General features: G+C 41.5%; 1 long non-coding RNA gene across 3 annotated transcripts in view; it reads left to right on the forward strand.

Annotated features, from left to right (window-relative positions):
* Positions 1-22532, forward strand: part of LOC147757865 (uncharacterized) — a 126200-nt gene that overhangs the window by 13221 nt on the left and 90447 nt on the right. Inside the window, exon 4 of one of the 3 annotated variants that reach the window (XR_015320479.1) lies at positions 2588-7550. The exons of the other annotated variants lie outside the window; for them this stretch is intronic. This is a non-coding gene — a long non-coding RNA (uncharacterized LOC147757865). Of the gene's footprint in view, positions 1-2587; positions 7551-22532 lie in introns of those variants that run through there. 3 annotated transcript variants of the gene reach the window in all.

The raw sequence follows: 22532 nt of genomic DNA on the forward strand, positions 1-22532 counted from the left end.
CTATATAATGTATACAAAGATGTGTACACAAATTTAGGGTTTTGCCACAGGGCCGATTGAAATAACGCAAGATTTACATGAGAAAATAAGAAGAACGAAAGAGATACCTACGAATTCATTTGAACGATTAGCTGACTCAAGACTGATGACCAGGTATAACCTATGGAAATTGTGGCTTGTAATTAGAAGGTCGTCATATTTACGCACAAATGATATGCGGACAATTCGCACATAACTTTTTACATAAACACTAATGGAGTGCAGATATATCAGTTTGTTGTGCTAGATCGCAAGCAAGTTCCCCGGAGATGACGCAGCAGTAGCGTGCTCATCTGCTAAATTTATAATATATATATATATAATAAGAAAAAATTAAAAATAAAAACCGCGGCTAAGTTCAAACCCGGGCGTAGTTTCGTCCACGTCCATAAAAGGCCATCAACCGTCTAAGGCAATGCTTAATTGAAACAAGAGTACCGAACATGAACCTTGAAACATTTAGGTTTCATGTACACGGCCATAAAACTAGCAAACGTCGAAGATCGAGCAATATATACATACGTACGAGACATCAGACGGCAATCGTTCATCTAATTAATGAAAAGTCAACCTTAGACCTGATTTCTTGTCCAACATAGTCAGGTACATCTAGGTTCTCACTCAGGATTAGCACGCTTCCTTGCAAAAATTCACACAGCATCGATTGGCAGAAGGTTTTCGCACAACGTAACCATGTACACGTATAAAAATCGTTGCAATATATTCTCAATAGCGTTACGAAGAATTATATGCCCTTACTGTAAATATTTCTTCACAGGATTCGGTCCACTTCGCCTGCATCAACCTGGTCATGTGCTATTTTTACACTGTCTTCATATGGTGCAAATTTGCACTCGCCGTAGAATATACGATTTTGGTTCCGGAATCGTATGTCAAGGCCGCTTGGTAGACTGTCAACCCACACTGTTTTTTTCACCCGTCTGAATGTCCTTTTTCTAGGCCGTTAGATTTGGTGCTGCGAGGGCGACCAGTTGAACCTTGAGTTTAGTTTGGCTTCCATCGAATGGATATGGATGAGAGCGGGAACACAGTCTATAATTTTAATAAAGTATAGCGAATGTTGTTGTTGATGATTACACCTAAACGCTACGGGCAGAGACGGACGCTATGAGAAGACATAGCATATTTTTCAAATGCAAACATGCCGCCCAAATCAACTATATAACTAAGAGTTTTGCATGACGCACGGGCATGTAGGCCAAGTAATCTATATTGAGCCATTTTCATTTCATCATGTATACGGAAAGCATATATATCGATAGTGAGCCTGGAAGCAAAAACTACCGACTGCTTCTGCAAGACGCTTGGCCTTGCCAGATACGGCACCGTTCTCGCGAAATTCATAATGACTGTAGAATATTGAACACACATTAACAGTCACTATATCTTTGTTTGCTCGCACAAAACTAACTGGCATATAGAGCTAGTTTCGTGCATGCCATATGTGAAGAAGAAATATATATATATATATATAAGCGAAAAAGCTTCGTAGTCCCGACAAATGACAGCGGAACGATGCTGTAACACTGTCAATTACCACAAAGATAGATACTTGCCTTTGATAATTATATTAATAATAAGTAAGCAACAAGCGTTAAGCGTGTTTATTTCGTTTTGACGTAACGCCTAATTGAACTTTAAAAAACATTACGTCTAACACTAAATGAGCATTTTCACTACATCCATGTTTCGGTTAAAATGCCGCCTAAACGTGAGGTCTTTCCGTGTATTCAGCGTTCACTTTTGACGCTGTCGCGTTACATGTTACTGCAACGGGATTCAGGCTCGCTCTGTTACTAGCGCAGTAGTAGCAGTATCGTCGCCTGGGCTATTTCGGTCACCGCGGGGTGTTTACGCCGCTGCAGGCCACAGCTCTTTGCCCACAAGTCCATTTTCGAAAGTGACTATCTCATCTGTTGTTGTATTTCTAGTCGACACTGTTATCTTGCTGTTGTTCTTGTCTATTTCTTTTTTTTTTTTTGCAGTTAGCCAAAAGGGGCAAACAACTATAGTTGTCACCTAAAGCCAAAATGATTGAAGTTGGACAGTTCTCACTTCTAGTCGGTTATTATGGCGGCCGATGCTATTATGCAAGAACGGTGGCTTAATAGAATACACAATGCCTGCTCACGCTGAGCTCCATCTCGTAAACGATAATCCCACGTCATATTCTACTATGGACTGAAATGGGCACAGACGAAGATCGTAGTGACAATGGTGTTGTGCATACGCATACTATAATAACAGAATACTCTGAATCATTCTATGTCACAGTACTAGAATTTGACTTAGACGAGACTGAGGTGTGCCGTGCAGAAACGGATGAACGATTGCTATAGAAGACAACGTGCGGATAATTCGTAGTGGAATTTTTTTGCTAATCAAGAAAAAAAGCGCCTGGTATATTCTCTATCTATTATCGTATGGGATCCACTCTTGAGTTGCATATACGTTCCAAAGTACCCTGCAGACGACATATATTAATTTAAAGCGCATCTGACGAAAGCTTGTATCTCATTGATTTCAGAACGTCAACACCTAGGCCACACAATTGCCGTTCTAGTCTCTTTTATGCTTTAACCAAGTTTTGGACGACAGAGTTCCGGAGCAGCCTCGACAAGTCACACAATCAATCACTACACCATATAGATATGCAACGTCTCCAAACAATACGTCTGATTCATCGAAATACGTCGTCTTGCTTGTACCTCGTTTCGCGTTGTCATATCTGATCGGAGCTGTCTACAACGTCAGCCGTTCACCACCGACACTCTTTTATTCACGGATGACGGCGACAACCGCGAATTTCTTAATCGTTTTTTTTGCCTCTTCTCGCTCCAAAATGTCCACAGGTCTGCGCATCGACTACCGATCTACAGCGAAGCAAACATCTTCTCTGTGAATACTTGTCGCCATGTCTATTGTCTCCGAAGACCTCCTGCTGTCAACAGCGACAATGGCTTATATTTCATATCAATGTCCGGCAGCCAAGAAGGCTCGATCCGACCCCACTACAACAGCTAGGCCGTGACTTCGTCGAACACCTCTACAAGAACACACGTCGGGCGCCGGCATCGCCCGAGTCCCGTCGCTGTCATCAACGCGCTCTTATAGCAGCAGGCGGATCGCTCGTAGACAAAATCAGCGCCACTGGCAAGCTTCTGTGTCCACTACCGACGCGCCATTGGTGGGCGGAAACTTCAAAGGTTGTAGGACGCACGCCAGCACTTCTTTATCAACAACGTTTACATGAGTAGCGCGTAACGCACTGGTAGATCACAGACCGTGAGCCGTATATCGTCGACCGTAGAATGACTGCGATTGTGGTAGCTAGTACACACGTACCCCACCCCCCAGCATCGAGGTATCAGGGGAACGCAACACGTTGCCGAAACAACTCCTCTATTGTGAGTCTGTCGTTGCCGTCTGTGTAAGCGCATTTTTATTTTCTGCAAAAGTCGTCGTCGTCGTCGTCGTCGTCGTTTCCGCTTTTCGTATAACTATAGCTGACAATATTGGTACGACTTTCCCGTTTTGGCAGGGCCTTCATCCACGATAGTATCGAACTGTAATATTGTATTGGTAACAGAATCAGCAGCCGCTGGCATATTAGGGAGGAAGATCGGACAACGGCGACGGAAACAACAACAACAACGATTGTCCTCCTTAAGGTCACGATTACGTTCGCGTCGCTGATCGCCTAGAGTGTCTTATGTGTAACTTTATGCTATATATTGCAAGTTGAGGTTGGTGGATGCACATTGAGAGATTGGCACCGTGAGCCGTGTGAGCTGTATCATGAACGCGTCGATTTGCTGCGCGAACATTATCGCGTAGTAATGTAAATATATGCTATATTATAGTCGTATGTAAATATAGCTATATTATATATTGTCGGCAGAATTCACAAGCTAATAAAGCTGCTAGCACTGTTGTGTTCGATTCGATCCCATTGACGTTATCGGTGAATATTGCTGATGGTGACGAGATGCGTGAGAAACTATGAAAAGTCTTATTTTTCTAGACAATGGACAACTGGATCGTGGAGGATTATTCAGGTGACTCGATATTAGCTTCTTACTAATAGCTTTTAACGATGTGGTAAAAGCTTACTTCATCCCGCCGGTAGCGTGGCTAACGGACTCGGTTATCTGCTACAAAGGCTATCGACGTTTCGTACAAAGACGATTTCGGTATCTTTGGATAGTTGAAACGACGTAAAGATAAAGTTGCTTCGAACGTATCCTCGAGTGGATCTAACCTTTCAACATCAGATCGGTACCTGGAAAGAAACACATATTGGCTTACGTGTTTGTTTATCTCCCAGGTCTGTATAGCGTCTTGTGCAAAGAAGGAACGCCAAATAATAAGCAGTTTCACCCATGTCATGAGCGACATGCGATTCGAATACCTCTAGCAAGATAACGCCTACTTCGGTTAAATAGAACCTTATTAAAAGCCTGTTTATGGTCGTATGCAGAAAATGTACGTACCGATCCACCCGCTCAAGCCCATGGGTATAGATACTCCCGACGCCCCTGGGTAGTATGTCGAGGAAATGTGACTGGGCAAAGGAGACGTCAAAAGTATCAATTAACATAACGGCAACTGTGCCCTGACGTACCTCAAAATACCGAATCAGAGCACTGTATATGTTTAAAGAAATTATAAAGAACTAGAATCGATTACATTATAATAGAGAGGGCAGGCTGTTTACAACAGATCTTGAAATTGTCCAGTATTATTTGGCATTATTATCTATATTTAGTGTTTAGTTAGTTGTTTTCTTGAATGATATTTATTCCAACGTTCATCAAATAAATGGGGTCCAAAGTTTAGTAAATACGAGTCCCATAGTATACGAATACCTAAGTAGAAATGAGGTCTGGCCTGCATAACTAGCATTAGCCGTTAATCTCTTTAAAAGCAAAGGTCGTTTCTTGGTCTGTGAAGCCCAGTACGTACAGTATGACGTAGACCATATCTCTATTAAATGGCTAAAAGGTTCCAAATCTTGCAAATGTCGAACTTGAGAGTTACGTGCTTCGTAAGCACAAGCTCCTCCCCCTCCCCCCCCTATTGTTTAACTGTCTCAACCTATTAAAATTGTTATTAAGTTATAGACTTTCATACATTTCTTAAACATAATTGAAACATTTTGGCCTTGCCCAACCAAGCTACTATTTATTCTCGTCCTTTCGATTAGAAGCTTCTTGTTTATATTAGCCTTTTTATAGACCCCTAAAGTCTGAAATTGCGCGATAGCGTGACCCGTTCACATGTGTTTACCTTGCCTTGTGATCGTTCATAGCTTCTAATACTTTAGATCTACCCATGGACTCGTAACATCTCAGCGCATAGCTGATAGTCTATTGAAAGGCTGCTAGTTACTAGGCTGTTAGTGCAGGTTTTTCACTCTCGAACTATAAGTTGATGCAGGTCAAATAAAAAATCCGCATTCGAACAAAGGGCCTCGATCCTTTCAGTGTCTACACTGCTTCATTATAGCGTTGTAGCTCAACTCACGCCATCATCAGAAATACCTAGAACAGCCACCTCCAATTGCATCAGGCGAACAGATGGGAAACGTACGTCTTAAACTAACAACAGAACTGATCAATACAGGGTTCCCCTCACGCGAGATAGGAATGTCCATGGCCTCGAACACAGGTCGCTGGTCGGAACTCCAGCCCTGAGCTGTTTCTGCTGTTCGCTAACTGATTCCTACATAGACTATTCTGTTATTTTAATTGCCGTTCTTGCATACATCTTATTATGACTTTATATATATGTAGTATAATAACAACTAGCAAGAACGACCGTACCATCTAGCTTTTTCGGTGTTATCTGTGCCATTGAAAAAAAAAATCAGATATCTTCGTATAGCTAAAATGGAGGCAGATCTATTCTAGGTAGTTTTGCAACTTTTACTTCTGTTGTACGGGGCCAAAGTCAAAATGCCAACACTATCCGTTATATCTTGGCGTGTGGCTATACACCAAGTGTACGTGGGCTGAAGCAAGTAAACGGGGCTCAGACGATCAAATGTCACAGCTGGAATCAGTATTGCTGGCAACATCTGTAAACGATTGTTTCCTGGAAATTACCCTCGGGAAATGCAATATGACCTTTGCTTTTGTATAGCACCATCACATTAGCTCGTTCGAGATGACTCTCTTTAGTTAACATACACTTGGGTTGTCTAAGCATCTTTATGGATAATTGCTCAGAGGATATGGTCTCGATTCGGGTTTACCTGAAACTGTGCTGAAGTACAGAAAATTCTGAAGCATTTACCCATTAGGCTGTATTAAACGCCAAGGAAAGTTGACACGTTAATTTAATTTTTTGTATGTATATTTGAATCAAGTTCACGATCTACCTCAATAATATTATAATATAGCGATAAAATTTTTGAGAATATCTCTACCAGGGTGAGTTAAATAACGCAATTCAGTGACCACGCTTAAAGCGATCTTGGTTATGAAACTAATTAATAAACCTGAACCGTTATCGACATACATACATACTGTGTGTAATTAAACGTATACAAATAATAGTTGAAACTACAAGTTTCGCACTAAACTATTTGGTACCACTGGAACAAGTTGTGCCGTTCCATTATAACTTAATAGCCCTGTTTCCTGCTGAACCAATGTGGTGAGGCTTAGGGCTGCATCAATATAATAATGGCCTCTTCTGAAAGAGTACGTAAAAACCACTTCACATATCAATATTAGAGAATTAGACCTAGCCAGATTTTTGATATGGGCATTTTGAGATTGCGTATTGTCGTTTACGACGATTAGAAAGGAAGTCCTTAGCTTTTTCGTATCCAATCTCGTTAGACAAACTCGAACAGTATTGAAGACGACTCAGGCCAGGCCAAACAAGATGCCTGTTTCGTTTAATTGTAACACAATCGTCATTGTATTGAAGACGATGGATTTAACAAAGCCTCTTGCTCGGTACGAGCAACAATAGATAGATATCTAGCCCTTTCGGCTATCTGAATAAAGGTACGTTTTTGTGTAACCGTCTCGTATGCGGGATATCGATGTTGAATGATAGGGTGCAACCGGTACGGCGAAAAATAGGCACACATACAAATTCTGTAATTATGTGTGGCTCCATTTTCGTTTGGCCAGTCTAAAAGTCTGCTTCTCTTTCTTTTTATACAGTCCTCAATGAGCTTGCTCGGAATACGCATAAAACAAATCATATATATATATATATATTTATATATGTATATCGTCCGTAATCTACACCAGTCAGCAGTGGTAGCTGGTAATGGTGTCAACGCAGCGAGGCTTCAGATGTGACAAAATATATGGTTCATTTTATATATTTATCTATACATTTTGTATATAACAGATAAATATATCTATATATATTTCTATTAAGTTCATTTGATATTTTTTGTGTATTGCCATCCGGTGATTGCTTAGAACGTTGAATTTTAGTGAAAAATTGGGTAGAGCACTGATTTGTCATCGATTCCTATCACATTCATTATGGCACATCGTTTTAAGAAAGCTTGAGTTATTTTTATTAGAAACACTTTATGAATCTGCATAAAATATTAATAAATGTACCGATTTTGCAAAGGGAGCGTCCTCCTTTATATATAAATATTTGTAGTTGCGTGTTAGCATATCGCCTGAGGACCGCAAAAAGTTCTAGGTCTTCATGTTTTTACCCTTGAAAGTACGACCAGGTACAGGGGGAAACACCTTCTCGTTTCGCAAGAGCTTTAACAGTGTAATGTGAAGAGCCGTTGGGGAGTCGCCAGCTGTTAGATCGGCAGCAGTCGTCATTGCTGATGGTCCTTGAAGGAAGAGACAACTCCAAAAAGCTCAATCGGAATTTCATAATCTAACGTATGGAATATGCAATGTGTTGTGCCAGCAGAACGGTGAAACCTCATTAGGTTTCTCTATCAAAGCATATGGGGTATATAGTCCGGCGGAGTGCCCCCGGCACGTCCAGATTCGCTAGATTACTCGTTCCTGACTAGCATGACTATTGCATTGCACCGAATTTGGTGAATGGCGTTTGATGTGAAGTTCACAATTACTTATACACTTTCTCGAACTTTTTTTGTTACTGAAACGGATCATGCATTTGACATTTTTATCTATTATTTATTACATTATTGTTTGATGCTTTATCATTAACTTTGCTATAACAATGTCTGGTTAGCAGATGTCAACAGCATCCACAAGTCTGTCTAAATTACGTCCTAAACAGTACCGTTCAATCTTCTATTCAAGTTCAACGTTCACGCCCCGGATTCCATAGAAACCTTTAACGGAGACAAATAGTTTTTTGTTGATCTTCTGGAAGAATCTAGAACAATACAGGAAAAACTATTATCTTTTCTAATGTAACGTTTAACATTGAATATGTCTCTCACATACAGCCGTAAACTGACTACCAAATATACATTTTTCCACTGCTAAACACAACAATGAAAATTGCTTTAAACACAGGTGGCGCTGATTTACATTAGGCCTTTCGACCCGTTCGCCATCAGGCTTAAAGCTTAACGCCCCCGAATCCTGTTTCGCTCTTACGCGGCTCGTTTGCAAAACTCTACCATTACGAAATTACAAAGTCTTTCTTGTCGCTGATGCCATTAGTGCAGCCGAGGCAGGTGTTGCTGGTCTTTAATACTAGGTAGCCAAGGCGAAGCTTGTCGACGTCGACAATGGATATGAGAATTTACCGAAGAAAAATGTGATGCTTTAAAGGAAAACATAGGTAGCTGGTTAGGCCGACTTTTGAGATCGCCGACTGCCAATCTGGGATGATATCGCGTCATGAGATGTCTTTGCTTGCTGACTCTTACATAGTTAATTTTTGCTACCGCACTTGATGCTGGAAAATCGCATTGGGACGCGCTTCTACCCCGCTCCCCACCGGTAGTTTAGTTCCGTTTGAATTGAATGCAAGTTTTTGCGCGATCGGTGCTAGCTCAACCGAAACATAGTTGAATGCCTCTCCAGCTTGTATTTTCCAGAGCTGCCGGAAAACTCCTCCGGTTTCATTCTGGAGGTCACTTTGATTGGGAATCCGATCTAAACCGAATAAGGTAGGATAGCTTTAGATAGCGATGAGTTTGTTCATGGCAGCAGGCTCGGAACATCTAAAGGATGGACAAGAATTGTGAGGTGTTCGAAGGTAATCTAGAAAGTGCGTCGTCAGAGCTCGTGTAACTGCGTGGCCTGTTAAGGCTAATGCATGGGCCCCGAAATCGAACATAAGGTGTATTAGGTTGTCGTGAACCATTTAGCGGGTCGAAAATTTTCAATAACTTTTGAACTACGTGTGATTAGAAACGATTATCTTTGGCTATAAGCTGATTGAGTGTCATCAGGGAATAATGAGTTTAGAGGCAAAGAGATCGTTTAGTGGCAAGAATCACTGCTAACTGACTAAGCTTCAAAAAACTGAGAGCGACATCGCAGATTGGTGGGGATACTGGGCAACGAGGCCTTCGGCAATACAGCAGTTTACTAGTGGCGTAATCAAGATAAGAAACCAAACTGGTAGATTGAAAGTCACAGAAAAGGTGAATACATTTCAGGGCCTTAAACAGAAAAATAACTTGTTGTAATTAAGGAAGCTTTAAGCAAATAGCAGCATAGATACCCCATTTCCTGTTAGCTATGCACGACACTTCCAGAACGGATTGCTATGGAACCTAAAAACACTGAAGCTAAGGAAAAAGGAAAATCGATGGGGTTTCCAGCAAATTGAGTCCAGAACAAATATAAATACATGTGACGTAGTCTTTACGCAACTACTTTCCGAAAAAAATTGCCTAGACCTTAGCATCGTCACAGACAGAGAGCTGTCATAATCATCACAACTCGTTTGTAATTTCCTATTATAGTTCACTTTCTAATGTTCAGGCTTGCTGTTTGAATGTACTAGTAAGGTACTTTTTTGCTGAAAGCTTACGTGCAGTGTCCTCACCGATTATCGGTGTAATCCGTTAGCGCTCTCATCCGAGAAATAAAAACTTAATCATTGACTGATTTTCAGCAGTAGACCATCAATTTGCCCTCTAATTGAGCTTATAGAAGTGGGCCGCCGAATATTTCATATAGGTATTTACTGGGTTCGTTTGAAAACAGTTAGGGGCTCAAAAGTTACCTAAATGTTTCGATTTGCCGAACAGCTCTGGATAAGTTAATACATTACTTGTTAAAGAAATTACGCGAAGCGTAGCTAAACAATTACTGACGACTGTAAGCGTACAATGTATCAGAATTAACGAGTGTACAAAACAACTGATTTATCCCGTTCAGTATACAACCACAAAGCCCCTTGGCAAATTTTTTCGTCTCAATTCTCGCCAGAAAGCTCGAACCCAGATAGATGATCGGATAACGAAAGTATTCTTAAGAATCGAAATTGCGCTTTTCTGTGAAAAAATGACGTCTCTACAAGCAATATCTGCTGAAAAAACAAAAGAGTGCAAGGTTTTTACGAAGTACCTTGATGGAGCCTCCTCAAAGCCTTTGGGTATCCGAAAAAAAAAAGCAAGAATCACTAGTGTATTGAAGAGGGAGGTAATGTCTTCGGAAGAGACTGTAATAAAGAGATGACCTGTTAAAGTCATCGGCGAGCTCCATTTCCGATTATCCCCCATTTGGAATTTATGTCTGCCGGTAGCTCGTCATGTCGTTGAAAAGATCGCAGGCGAGTGTATTGATTGATATAGAATTCTACGGTAGACCCTTAATGCCACACGTGCATTGCCAAGCAAACGTTGCATCCCTGGTATACAAAGAGCGTCCATTACGGCTTTATGGAGCTCAGGCGTAACTAAAAATTATGTCCTTTTTACTTAAAATGCGAATGCGGTAGTGTCTAATAATAATATATGATTCAAAAATACATTTTTATTAAAAGTGCTATTCCACTCGTATGATTGAACGTTGATTTTTGCTGAATATAACTTACGCTGCTTCGATTATACTTAGCAGGTTACTAAAGGTCTATCCCGGCTTAATAAATTATCTGTATTTCGCTTGTTGACTGTACAAAAGTAATCGTTCGACAAATTGCTGGAGTCGATAGTCTGAAGGGTTTGAATTGTTTGCCGTAATTGGTGTACGTCTATCTACCATTCTTGGCGTAAAAAAAATGCTCGTACATTTTCAGAAAACAACAGCAGACCTGTCAAGGCGAAAGGTAGCGCGTCGTTTTTAAAATTTGACCAATGATCAGCCATTATGCACTGTATTCTTGCCGGACGAATCCCCATCAATATTATAAGCTACTTTTTGTCTAATTGGCGACCTACGCTATTGCCTATTTTTATCAGCTTCCGAAAAATATCAAGGCGGAAGATTCTCAATAGAGCTTAGATTTAAAACGCTTTAAGAGGCCGTTTTTAGTACACTTCGGTCCTGTATATAACAATTAATGCTTATTTTGAAGCGCACAGTATCAACTGCCAGTTGGGTCGAACCCTAACGGTTAGTCTTTTTTTGGTACTTTCTATGTTGTAATATACCTTCTGTACTTATACCCTTTTATACTTGAACCCTTATAATTTTGGCATTTTTGATCCGCTATCAACCCAAAATGCAACTCAGCTGAAATTTTTCGTATGTAACATTTTCGAGCAACACCTTAGCGAATTTACACTTACAGATGTCGTCTGGCACGCAGATATTATATTTGAAAAAGAAGTTTTTTTTTTAAAATGGCCGTTCGTTTAGTGTTTCATATTCTGAATTCAAGGTATGATCACGTGTACATTGAATAAACAAGACAGAAAGGAACCACACCCCTAGCAGACGCAAAAACAATTCCTGCCATATTAAATGCGGCTTTAAAAATAGCTAATCGAAAAGGCGTATATATATAATTTACGTGTTAGATATAGCAAAACTTTATATTTCCCTCGAGTGCAGTTCTCGCATAACCGAACACTTTTGTTGTTAAATGTGTCGACAATTATCTAGCCAATTTGCTATAACAAGCGAATGTCTAAGGTCCTCAATTCTCGATGTAACTATTTCAAACTATAATAAATGGAACGACGTTATTTCATATTAGGATAGTATTATCAAAGTCAACGGTGACGGTTGCCACTGTCCTTTGAATCGTGTATGCCGATTTCCACTTTGTTTTTGTCAATTCCCTGTAATACTCGAGGCAAGACAATCAAATTGACCATGGAATCGGTTATCGCTACCGAAAATAGTATATATTTGAGGCTATATTTCTCATATTCTCTAAATCTATTTTTTCCTAAGGACCATCTTTTTTGCACAGGACCGGCTTTCAATACTTATTCAGCCAGTCATCCTCATTTCGTCATCTTACCCCGTTTATCCCTCTATTGGTAAACACGGCAGCGCCTTTTCCAGCCCCCCAATCGATGCACGGTTTCAGGGGCAAAGCTGCCCTGGGAAAACGCCACCGTAAAGTTGACAGATAGACGCAACGCACGAAGTTATTGACAGGGAATTGGTATCCGTTAGGTAAATTCCACACGGCGAGCCGAAGGGACAGATCCTTGTGAGCGCCGAAAGCGACTCACTGTTGTGGTCGACAGTGAGAGGCTCACGCGAAAGAAGGCCGGTCCCGAACTGCCTTCTCCTGTGTCGTCGGTTCCTATCGCAGTGGTGGATTCTCGCTAGCGGGTTTTGGTGGCTGGATGCCAGATTCGTGCAGCCTGCAGTGTGTTTTTAATCGATCCAATCGGCACCAACGTTACCTCAGATTGGCCCGATCTTCACACACCTCATACTCTATTGGACGTCTTCGTTGAAGTGAGATGTAGGGCTTTTCCTACACCGTCAAGGAAAGGAAGTGAGAGAATGAAGACTAGTCGCGATGGTGGATTGATCATCGATCCTCGTATTGCTTTTCGGCCTGGCTGTTTTGTTGACATTGCCCCAATAACATGATGATCTTTGCTTTTGCTATTCAAATCGAAATGGTTTAGTCTTGGCGGTAGGTGTGGCCAAAGTTTTACCTTTAACTTGATAGGATTGCCTCGGATCAATAGACAGATAGACTAGAACAGAACAAAAAGTCTTATCTTTCGTTCCCTATAATAAATCTCAGCAAGCACGTAAAAAGTGTGGTAAGAGTGTATTAAGGAATTGATTAATTTTAATATAAATGATATTCACATGCGATTTGGATCTTATATGCCTATTTCATTTTCACTTGACAAATATAAACACCCTATACTAAAGGCCAAATATAAAAATATTCCATAATTAATAATGGAAACTAAATATGATGGCTGACAAGTTTCACTGATTCACAACGCTGTGCTTAAAGACTTGTATCGTTCGTGAAATTTTTAATGACAATTAAAAATGAAATAAAACAATAGAAATAACTCAGATGCCCGACGTTTTAAATCTAGCAAAATCACTCGTTGACCTTTAGAGAAAGCTAAACCCAATAGGGCACTATTTTTTTTTTTAATCGAAATGTTATTTCTACCACATTACAGAAGTAAGACATCTCGTTCGTGCCTTGATGTCGCCGAACAATTCACCATCGCTAGAAATACTCCTCAGAGTAGCATCAGCAGCCTCTGTAACCGCTATATGACCGCTAGTAATTGAATTACTCAAGTCTCTTCCACTATCTGACCCTCAAACACCCCTGAAGAACCCCGTACCTCTTGGCCACTTTATTCATGCGACCTAGTTCATCCTGCCAGGGCGCAGCAAGTCCAAACGCGAACTATGTATGCGGAGAAGCTGCTCAAGAAAAGACCTCTTAACCAACTTTGTTGTTTCTTTCTTCAAAAAACAAAAACCCTTTCACGCCCTATTATAGAAAAACGTCTCTCAGACTAATTATATTGATCCAAACATCTAGGACAATCGAGTTACACTAAGAATGCTTGAGTGTAAAACTTACTATTCAACCCCGCATGACAAATGCAAGACGTAATAACAGATGGGAGCAACTTGAAGATGATGGCTGTGACGATTTGTGCAGATAGCGGAGATTGTGGGTTACCGTCCTAAACGTTCTCAAGGCTAGTCTTATGACACAACTTGAAGAGCACATAGAGATAAAAGTCACTTTTCCATGTGAATAATGCTATACGATTTGTCCCCGCCACCAACGAAATTTGGCCATTGAAACACTGATTGGTTCACTGTGCCATCCACATAATGTTACGAGACCAGATGACCGCGGGAACTGTGCGAATTTCCTTCGGTTTTTTTCTTATTTGGTCCTTTTGCTTAATGCCCACACCCCCGCTCACACACACATATGCATACCATACAAACGTACACTAAGAACTTGTGCACAAACTAACCCCGGGTGTTTCTTGGTTATTCTCGTGTTTAGTGATCGCGATGGCCCTATCTGTCTTCATCCAACAATGCTATCCTTCATGCTCAACATCTTACACAACGCCCTTCTCCTTTTTTTCGTTGCCTGGCAGATGCAGTGTCGCAGCTGCGACTGCTTGGCAGGCCAAGTTAATGCAATCTTGTGCCCCATAGTTGATTTTCTTGAAGACAAGAAGGCGCGAGGCGAGGCGCTTCTGTTCTCCGCTCGTCGCTTGGAGACCCCCCTCCGACTAAATACGTTGGCAGGTCGTGCAGGACTAGCAAAGCAGACTTTCCTGCTATACAAAGAAGGTCTCGTCCGAAACGATCTTTAGTCCTTTGAGTGTTTCCCTACAACATTCGGGTCATAGGAACGCCTTATATAAGCCAAGGTCCTAGACAGCCCCATCAAGCCCCGCTGGACCGCCGAACAGGCTTAACCTAGTACGTTCTTACCACCCCAGATAGGCGACCGACTCCCTTAATATAGCTATGCTGAGGCTTTCTCCTGCTTAGACTCTCAGGTTTTTCGTTTTTTTACTTTATTTCCATCTCTTCGTTGCTGCGTATGGGGTGTCGCTGGCATGCTGCACTGCTCATATGAATGCCAACAGAATGCCCTGATGAAAAGACTCGTCCAATGATCGTACAGGCTGAATCGAACTGAGCAAGGAAAAAAGAGAACCATAACTGAGCAGTTGACAGCGGAACTTTGGAAGTTTTCGATGACAAAAAGGCCAAGGCTACATACAACGTTAAAATAGTCAAAAAGACCTTTCTGTATATTGTCATGACTACAAGTTAGTGATTACATACATGAGTGAAGCTAACGACTTTAGTGTACCGGTCCCTGCTAGCCAATAACAAAAGCTCATTGGTCCGTGTCAACTTTTTGACAACATTGAGATGACAGACAGTGCTGTCGAATTGGAAACGGGGTTAGCAGAGTATGACGATCCGTCGAGGTTGGTGAAATTAGTTTTAGCGAAATTTCGCTTAGGTGGAAAACCACGGACTACTAGCAGGTCGCAGTGGCCCGCCCCAGGGAGCAAGTACCTGTAGAGTTATCCCGAGTTTCGTTTGAGTTGCGATTGGCTGAAAGCGGATACAATTCAGATTGAAGCGAAAGTTTCGAGCAATTTAAACCGAAACGGACGCTACAAGGCTTACTAGGCGCTTTCAGATGGTCAGGCTCAATGTTTTCTATGCTAGATTTACAGATCTTCCTAAGCGGCCTTTTTTTGCAGACTTTATTATTATGACAAATTTGAATTTGGATGCAAATTCAGTCGCTCTACGGTAAAATTATACATCGCAGCGGCGTTTCCTTCAGTTTACTAGCCATGTTTAATGAGGATCTAAGCTCGGCTATGGATGCAGACTGAAGGGCATGTCCAAGATTACTGATACAAGATACTGAAGCGATAGTGCTTAAGTATTTGCCTAATAACCAGGGTCATCCATAACGAATATTGGTTCGATTCTGTGCGTAGATAAATATTGATACTCCAGTGAAAATCCGAATAAAGACAGGAAAGGTCAGGAACGTCGCTTTTTGTGCTCGGTCCCACCCGATTGCCTTATTTTGCCCCTTACGTTGATAAGTCCTTGAGGCATACTAAAACAGAGGTACAGAGGCCTGTCGTAGAAAAGGCAGCTGCGACTTCTTGACTGTGGAAAAGTGTCAGGATGATACTCAGGCTTAACCAAGTATTTTTTTGTACCAATACCGTCTCACTTAAAAATGTAAGTATAGATTTCTCTCGCAACGCGAGCCTGTCAGATAATGGCATTCTCGTAGCGTTAATAACCATATATGAGTTAGCAAATCGTCACTGGTCTCCAGTAGTTTCGGTGTTGTGGACAAGCTGGAAAGTAGATGATTTTCGTTGCGTATGAAGGGCAGCCGCGTCGGATACCCGTCAGTCTACCCACCCATCGCTTCAGGCAAAACAGGACAGAGAAGTTGTCTAAGTCGATGTTGATGCCCATCGAACATACACAGATAAAATTTCGCCCTTGGCATAAGGCTCGTATAACACAGGCGTATGTAAACCAACCTGTGGCCCAAAAGGTGCCTGATATGACGACGTTCGTTCCTATAAATCCATTCCAATGTTACAGCCAAGATTGGCTTAGATCGTTGCAGAATCGAAAATGTCCCATCCCGAATCAAGAGAAGGTTACGAGCCGTGAAAAAACCCTGATCGCGAGATGAGGATCTTCAGCACGATTACTGTGCCCGAACCCTTATGATCGAAAGAGATAATATGATTTTGTAACAATAGGTACACTTTGGTAGTTCTGTAAACGGAGAACGGTCTGCCTTAGCGTACGTATTTCAATTTGTCGATATGTAAAGGTATTGGTCAGCTTAGATATGTTAATACGAATGCGTATGCAATACGTACGTATAGAGGTATTCCGTCAAATCCCCTAAGAAAAGGCCAGAAAAATAACGTTCTACGCAAATGATGCTCATTCTGTGTTCTGTGAATGGATATTTAGCTAGTGACGTTTGTTTTAAAACATCACCTGACAGTCATCAATTCTTTCAGTCAGCACAGTAGTGGTTAAACCGGCGCCATGCCTTAGGTAATCAAAGTTTGACTACCTCAGAATAGATGTTTCCGTATTATTTTACTTTTTTTTTTTGTTTTGAAACACACGTCAGTATTTGGATATATACTCACAAACCAAATAATACAAATTGATTGCGCGGTTACCTTTGTAATCGTTTCCAGAAGATTTTTTTTACTTTCCAAACACATACATTTCCGTGAACCCCCTTAAGAGCATACGATGAGGATGACAATAATGTGACGTTCATCATGTAAGCCGTATATTCTAGCACCAATGCTGCTTTTAAGAAAAAAAAATTTAGAGAGCCACTTTTGGCCATTTTGACATACAACAGTTGCTAGTCCTACACCTTGCCGTTTCCACTGCTCGTGCCATGGGTTACTTGGCTCTGCTGGCGCTGCTAGGCTTGGTTAGTAGATCCATAACCCCAATCCACAAAGACAGCGAGTCCCCTGCCACTCACTAGCCAACGTCCTACCTCACTTCCTGCTCTGTCCTTCCCTTTTTTCGCATGGGTTGTTTTTGGTCTATCATTGGTCGAAAGGCGAATATGGCGAACAAAAACAAATACTAGCTCCCTCATTTGCCGGTGGACACCAGATAATCTTCAGACTGTCCGATTTGCGACGGTTTTAAGGGGTTGTGACTACCCCAGCTGCGCGGATTGTTGCTGTTGGGGCTCGATCGGCAGCCGACTCATTTTTGCTGCACAGCCGGTCCAAATAGTTCGAGGCCGGTGATCAGTATGGTAATTGTAAGAAGCAGCGAAACACAGGCCTCTATTGGCTACCCGGCGACGTAGTGACTTCTGTTTAGGCGTTAGGCTCCGAGCTTTCGCGAAAGTTCAATAGCAGCCTATTTAGGGCTAGAGAACGTATGCAATACGTATGTTAGCGAACAGGATGTATCAACATATGAAACGAATTTGCTGTAAGTACCCACAGTCGAAGGCCAATGTATTTCTATTTATTATCGTCAGGATAGTGGCTTACGCGTTCCATTGAATGAAGGTTGGGTTCTTCTATACATATAGATGTGCTGATGATGACAGGATGCTTTCCTTGACCATATCTGTCGACAGCTACTCTTTCTAACATATACGTATATTTAACTCATTAAATCTTAGTAGATAGATAGAAGAATTAACAAATGTCAAACATCATGTGCTTCTCAGATACGCACAGATTCTTTTACTGTTTGACATAAGCATTGAGGAACTATATATATATATATATATATAACTATAATAAATAATAAGTTCCCCTAGTGATTAGAAGTTCAATGTTTAATTTATCGAAACAAATAGATAACTGTTCTATTAAAATTCAAGCCGTTATTGAATGAGCTCAATGTGATAGCTCGAAACTCACTTTCGTCAAATATCAATAATATCGCGCCCCTTCCTCTATTCTTTTTACCGTTAATTCTGCTCGATCTATTTTCGTCAAAATTGTTACCATGTTCATTCTTCACCGTGGCGCTGTGGTCGCTATCGTCGTTAAATCTGTTGTCCCCGTAATCCCTGTAGCACCAGAACTTTGTCGGATTTGTTATTGCCGTTACTCGAGCTGCCGTCCCTCACGCGCATCGCTACGAACTTATTGTTAAATTTGTCTGGGGCCTGCCTGTCTTTTGTTCGCGTATAGCCGCTTTTTTACTTGCGACTTGAAGGTTGCATTCGCTCTCGTCGTAGCCAACCTTAAAACGTCATTTGCTTTTTTCATTCGAAAGTAGAAAAATCTGCAGAAACTGTTGGCATTTCGACAATTACTCGAGTGATGGATGTGCTATTATGTTTTTGACGAGCGTCAGCGGCAGCGTGTATGCCAGCTCGGCAGGCGCAATAACACCACGCTGGCCATCGGAGTCATCGGTGTAACTCAGAAATCACTATCGCCAGCGTCACCACGAGGTCCTTCGCCACGATATACCCACCTGGGACCATCGGTGAATTAGCTGGACCAAGAGCCTTCGCCGACGCACCGGGGATGATTGAACTGAGCTGGCCTGATCGAAAACGCTAGCGAAATCCAACAAGAGGTATACCATGAGAAAGGGAAGAGTAGTAAAAGTAGACGAGAGGGCATAAAGTGGCCAGATGATGACTACCGGAGACGAACCAGACCAACCAATCAATGTTCTGTTCATTGGGCGGATGGAAACATGGAAGCGCAGACACACACACACACACACACACACACACACACACACACACACACACACACATACAGACACCAACACACACGTTCATAGGGAAACTCTCCCAGATACGTCGCAGAGTATATGGATACCAACCCAACCCACTAAACGGCCCAATGGGTAATGACGAACTATGAGTGATCGAAATGATAGCCAATGTCAGTAGCAACATTCGAAGGCGCTGTCCGCAAATCGACGGGACCACCAGTGAAACGGCATTATCATTTCGATCTGCCACCGTCAAACTCAGCACAGTATATATGATTAATATTATCATAGTTGTGTGATAAATTAAAGTTATATTAGTAAAATCAAATCAACAGTCTTTGTTGTTGCGTAGCGTCAATGTTGTGGTACGAATTGCACGGGGATTTCGGGCGGAGAATATTGGTGGTACAGGCCTCACACACACTGGCAAAAAAAACTTGAAGAAGATAGGTTTTCGCTAATTAAACAGGAACTGTTGTTATGAGAGGTCTTAATGCACATCGTATAAGCTGGAAGAAAGACAGCGAGAGAAAAAGCAAACCAAATAAACCTGGTGTTATTGAGAAAAAAGAAAACTAGCAATTACTAACTTATAACCAAATGATATCCGGGAAGAAGCAAAGCACGGGGCAAAACGTTTACCTGCTTGCTCTTCTAGGATAAACGGTGCTATAGTTGTCCATATTTAACATGCCCACTTCACATATCTAGCTAGCAGCGGACCCGTCCTATAGGTAGAAAACCCGAAATGCATCCATACGTTCTGCTATATCGTACAGAACATTGACGCTTGTTGAATCAACATTCGAAGATTGTCAAAGATACGTGACTTTCGGTTGAACCGCAAACCGTCAAATGCTCAATTTTGGAGTTCCGTCAGCACCTTCGCTTCTTTCTTGTGCTGTAGCTTTAACACTGACTATATTTCGCTTCTGCGATGACTTCATTGCGGTTATTTCCTTTCCTTTGCCTATTGTTATTCTCGTCGATGGTTGTCGTTGTCGTTGTCGTTGTCTGCAGTTGTTGTTATTGTGTGCGTCTGCTGGAGCTGCCCTCTCGTTTTAGGACTCAGAAAACCTGACTGTGGAGGGGCAATGGCTGAGTCCCTCTGTCTTTGCTTGATCATACGACATGCAAACATTTGGAGCTATTGTTTTGTTAACGATTTGTCAGATAAACGTACTTTGCTAAATCTGTCGTTGCTGGCAGGGTGTTGTTGTTGCTGCTGCTGCTGCTGCTGCTGCTGCTGCGGCCGTTGTTGCTGTTATTATTGGCGGTGTTTTTGTCCTCGATGTTAACGTCGCTGTTATTGCTATTGTTAAGCATTTGTTAGTAACGTTATTTTGATGTGTTGTATGTATCTCTATAGCAAACAGCGTTTCGTTTTTAACGAAAGAATTGAATAGTGAGGAAGAATTTCCAGCTCTGTTCGACTATGCTACGCATCGACAAATAGGCCGGTGAATGTAAGGACGATGATCAACAATACACGTCTTTTTCTATTCAGTCGTTCTTCAGATCTTCCGCACTTTTTATCGCTTTATCTTTGTTCTTGGACATACATTGTTTTCATTTGCTATCAAATCCATCTATTTTTATTTTTCGATATCTATCAATTTCATCGCAGGGACAGAGAAAGAGGGGCAAATGGGGAGATTGCTGCGGTACAGTATTATATGGTCGTTGCCAACGACCACAACGACTACGAATACCGCAAGCTACTTTTGTCGATTGATGGCAGCAGCTATACAAGCAGCAGTAGAAAACAGCCGATGAAGTAAAATATTGTGGTGCTCAAGCGGCCAAAAACTTTCTTCTGCCATTGGCCAGTGATGTATTGATGGACATTGTTGTAGCACGTCGTTGAATATGGCTGGCAGGCACTTTCGTAATAGATGTGGCCACATCTAGACGCGCTGTATAGACGCACGCAGGTTCCTGCTCGGCACCGTCAAAACTTAACTTTCTATAGCCTCATCCGTAAGTCGACGGTCCCGACTTCTGGCGAATGCTGGTACACGCTAACTTTTACAGCCGAAGTTCAAACCACGCCATTCGGACATGAGCTTGATCAATGGACAACTGGCTTACTTTCTATCCAAAGTGCTTCTGTATGCGCAGGCTGTTGTTGACGTGTTAAAACGTCTTGATGATTATGATGATGGGGACATGATGGTTATCGCGGTACCTCACGCATTGAGTAGATTCTTTCGGCTTTTGGTAATACTACGTAGTATCGCTTGATTGTTGATGTTGGAACGGGTGAATCAGTCTCTCTGATAGGGCACACGGCGAGCCTTGCTCCTAATAGAACGCCTGCTTTTTTAAGTTTAAGTCAATATGTGTTGTTTGGATATCAGCTAACTAAATGAGATTTATAGAACAAAGCTCATCAAATAAGCCAGGAGCAGATTAAATCTGATATGCAAAAACTCCTACCTTCTCAACGCATGCTTCAATTCTAGCCTTTTGACATTATTTGCTAATAGATTATTATTGCTGGCTTGCAGAGCAATAAGATGAATTTAAGTTGCACAGATTGTTGCTATTCTCAATTATTAGCCTTAAAGTACGTCTTTACGATACTATATTTAATTTATTATATTAATTTTTTTCTTTAGGTTAGTATATTGTATTTACTTCTTATTTATTTTTGGTGTAACCGCTTTTAACAATTCTAAGGTTTCCAAATTATAAGTCAAAAATAACCTGTTACATAAGTTTTTTCTTCCAGGCCAAAAATACCTTGAGTGCTTAAGAGCTTCTCTTACCGTTTACATCAAATAAAGTCTTCAATGATTTTCTATTAAAGAAATATGTATGTTTGCAACTAAACGTTGGGTTATTGTATAAAATCTACCATCTGCCCTTATCACTTAAGCCCCTATTTTGCTTCCCTAAAGCCTTATTCGGACCTGAAGTAACTTTTGATTCTGCCTACCTAAAAGCAGGCCTCGACCATGTGTTAATAGGTCATAACCAGACTTACTGGTCCCGTTGTATCTGTTGTCGACGCTAGTGTTGTTAATGCCGCTCTTCAGGCCTATTATAGTTCTTGTTGTCGGCTTATCTCGATATGCTGCTGTCGCCAGAGTTTAGCCGTCCGCGCGTTCATCGTTGAGGAGGTTTCCTTCTTTGTAGTTTTTGAATCTATCGCAGTGGAACTCGCTACAATGGCTAGCATTCTTCTGACGTTGGAGCAGCCGACTCTAACGTTTCCATTTAGATTCTGTTTGCTTCTGCACGCCTCTTCGGCCTCTTTTACGGCTTGTCGTTGCCTCAAATATTTACTCGGCCAAACGATCACCGCATATGTACAAGCGGATTGGATGAATCGATCTTCCCTTCAGGGAGTCAAGCATGAAC

This window comes from Varroa destructor, unplaced genomic scaffold (genome assembly GCF_002443255.2).
Source record: "Varroa destructor unplaced genomic scaffold, Vdes_3.0 BEIS01000002.1, whole genome shotgun sequence".
Classification (NCBI taxonomy): Eukaryota; Metazoa; Arthropoda; class Arachnida; order Mesostigmata; family Varroidae; genus Varroa; species Varroa destructor.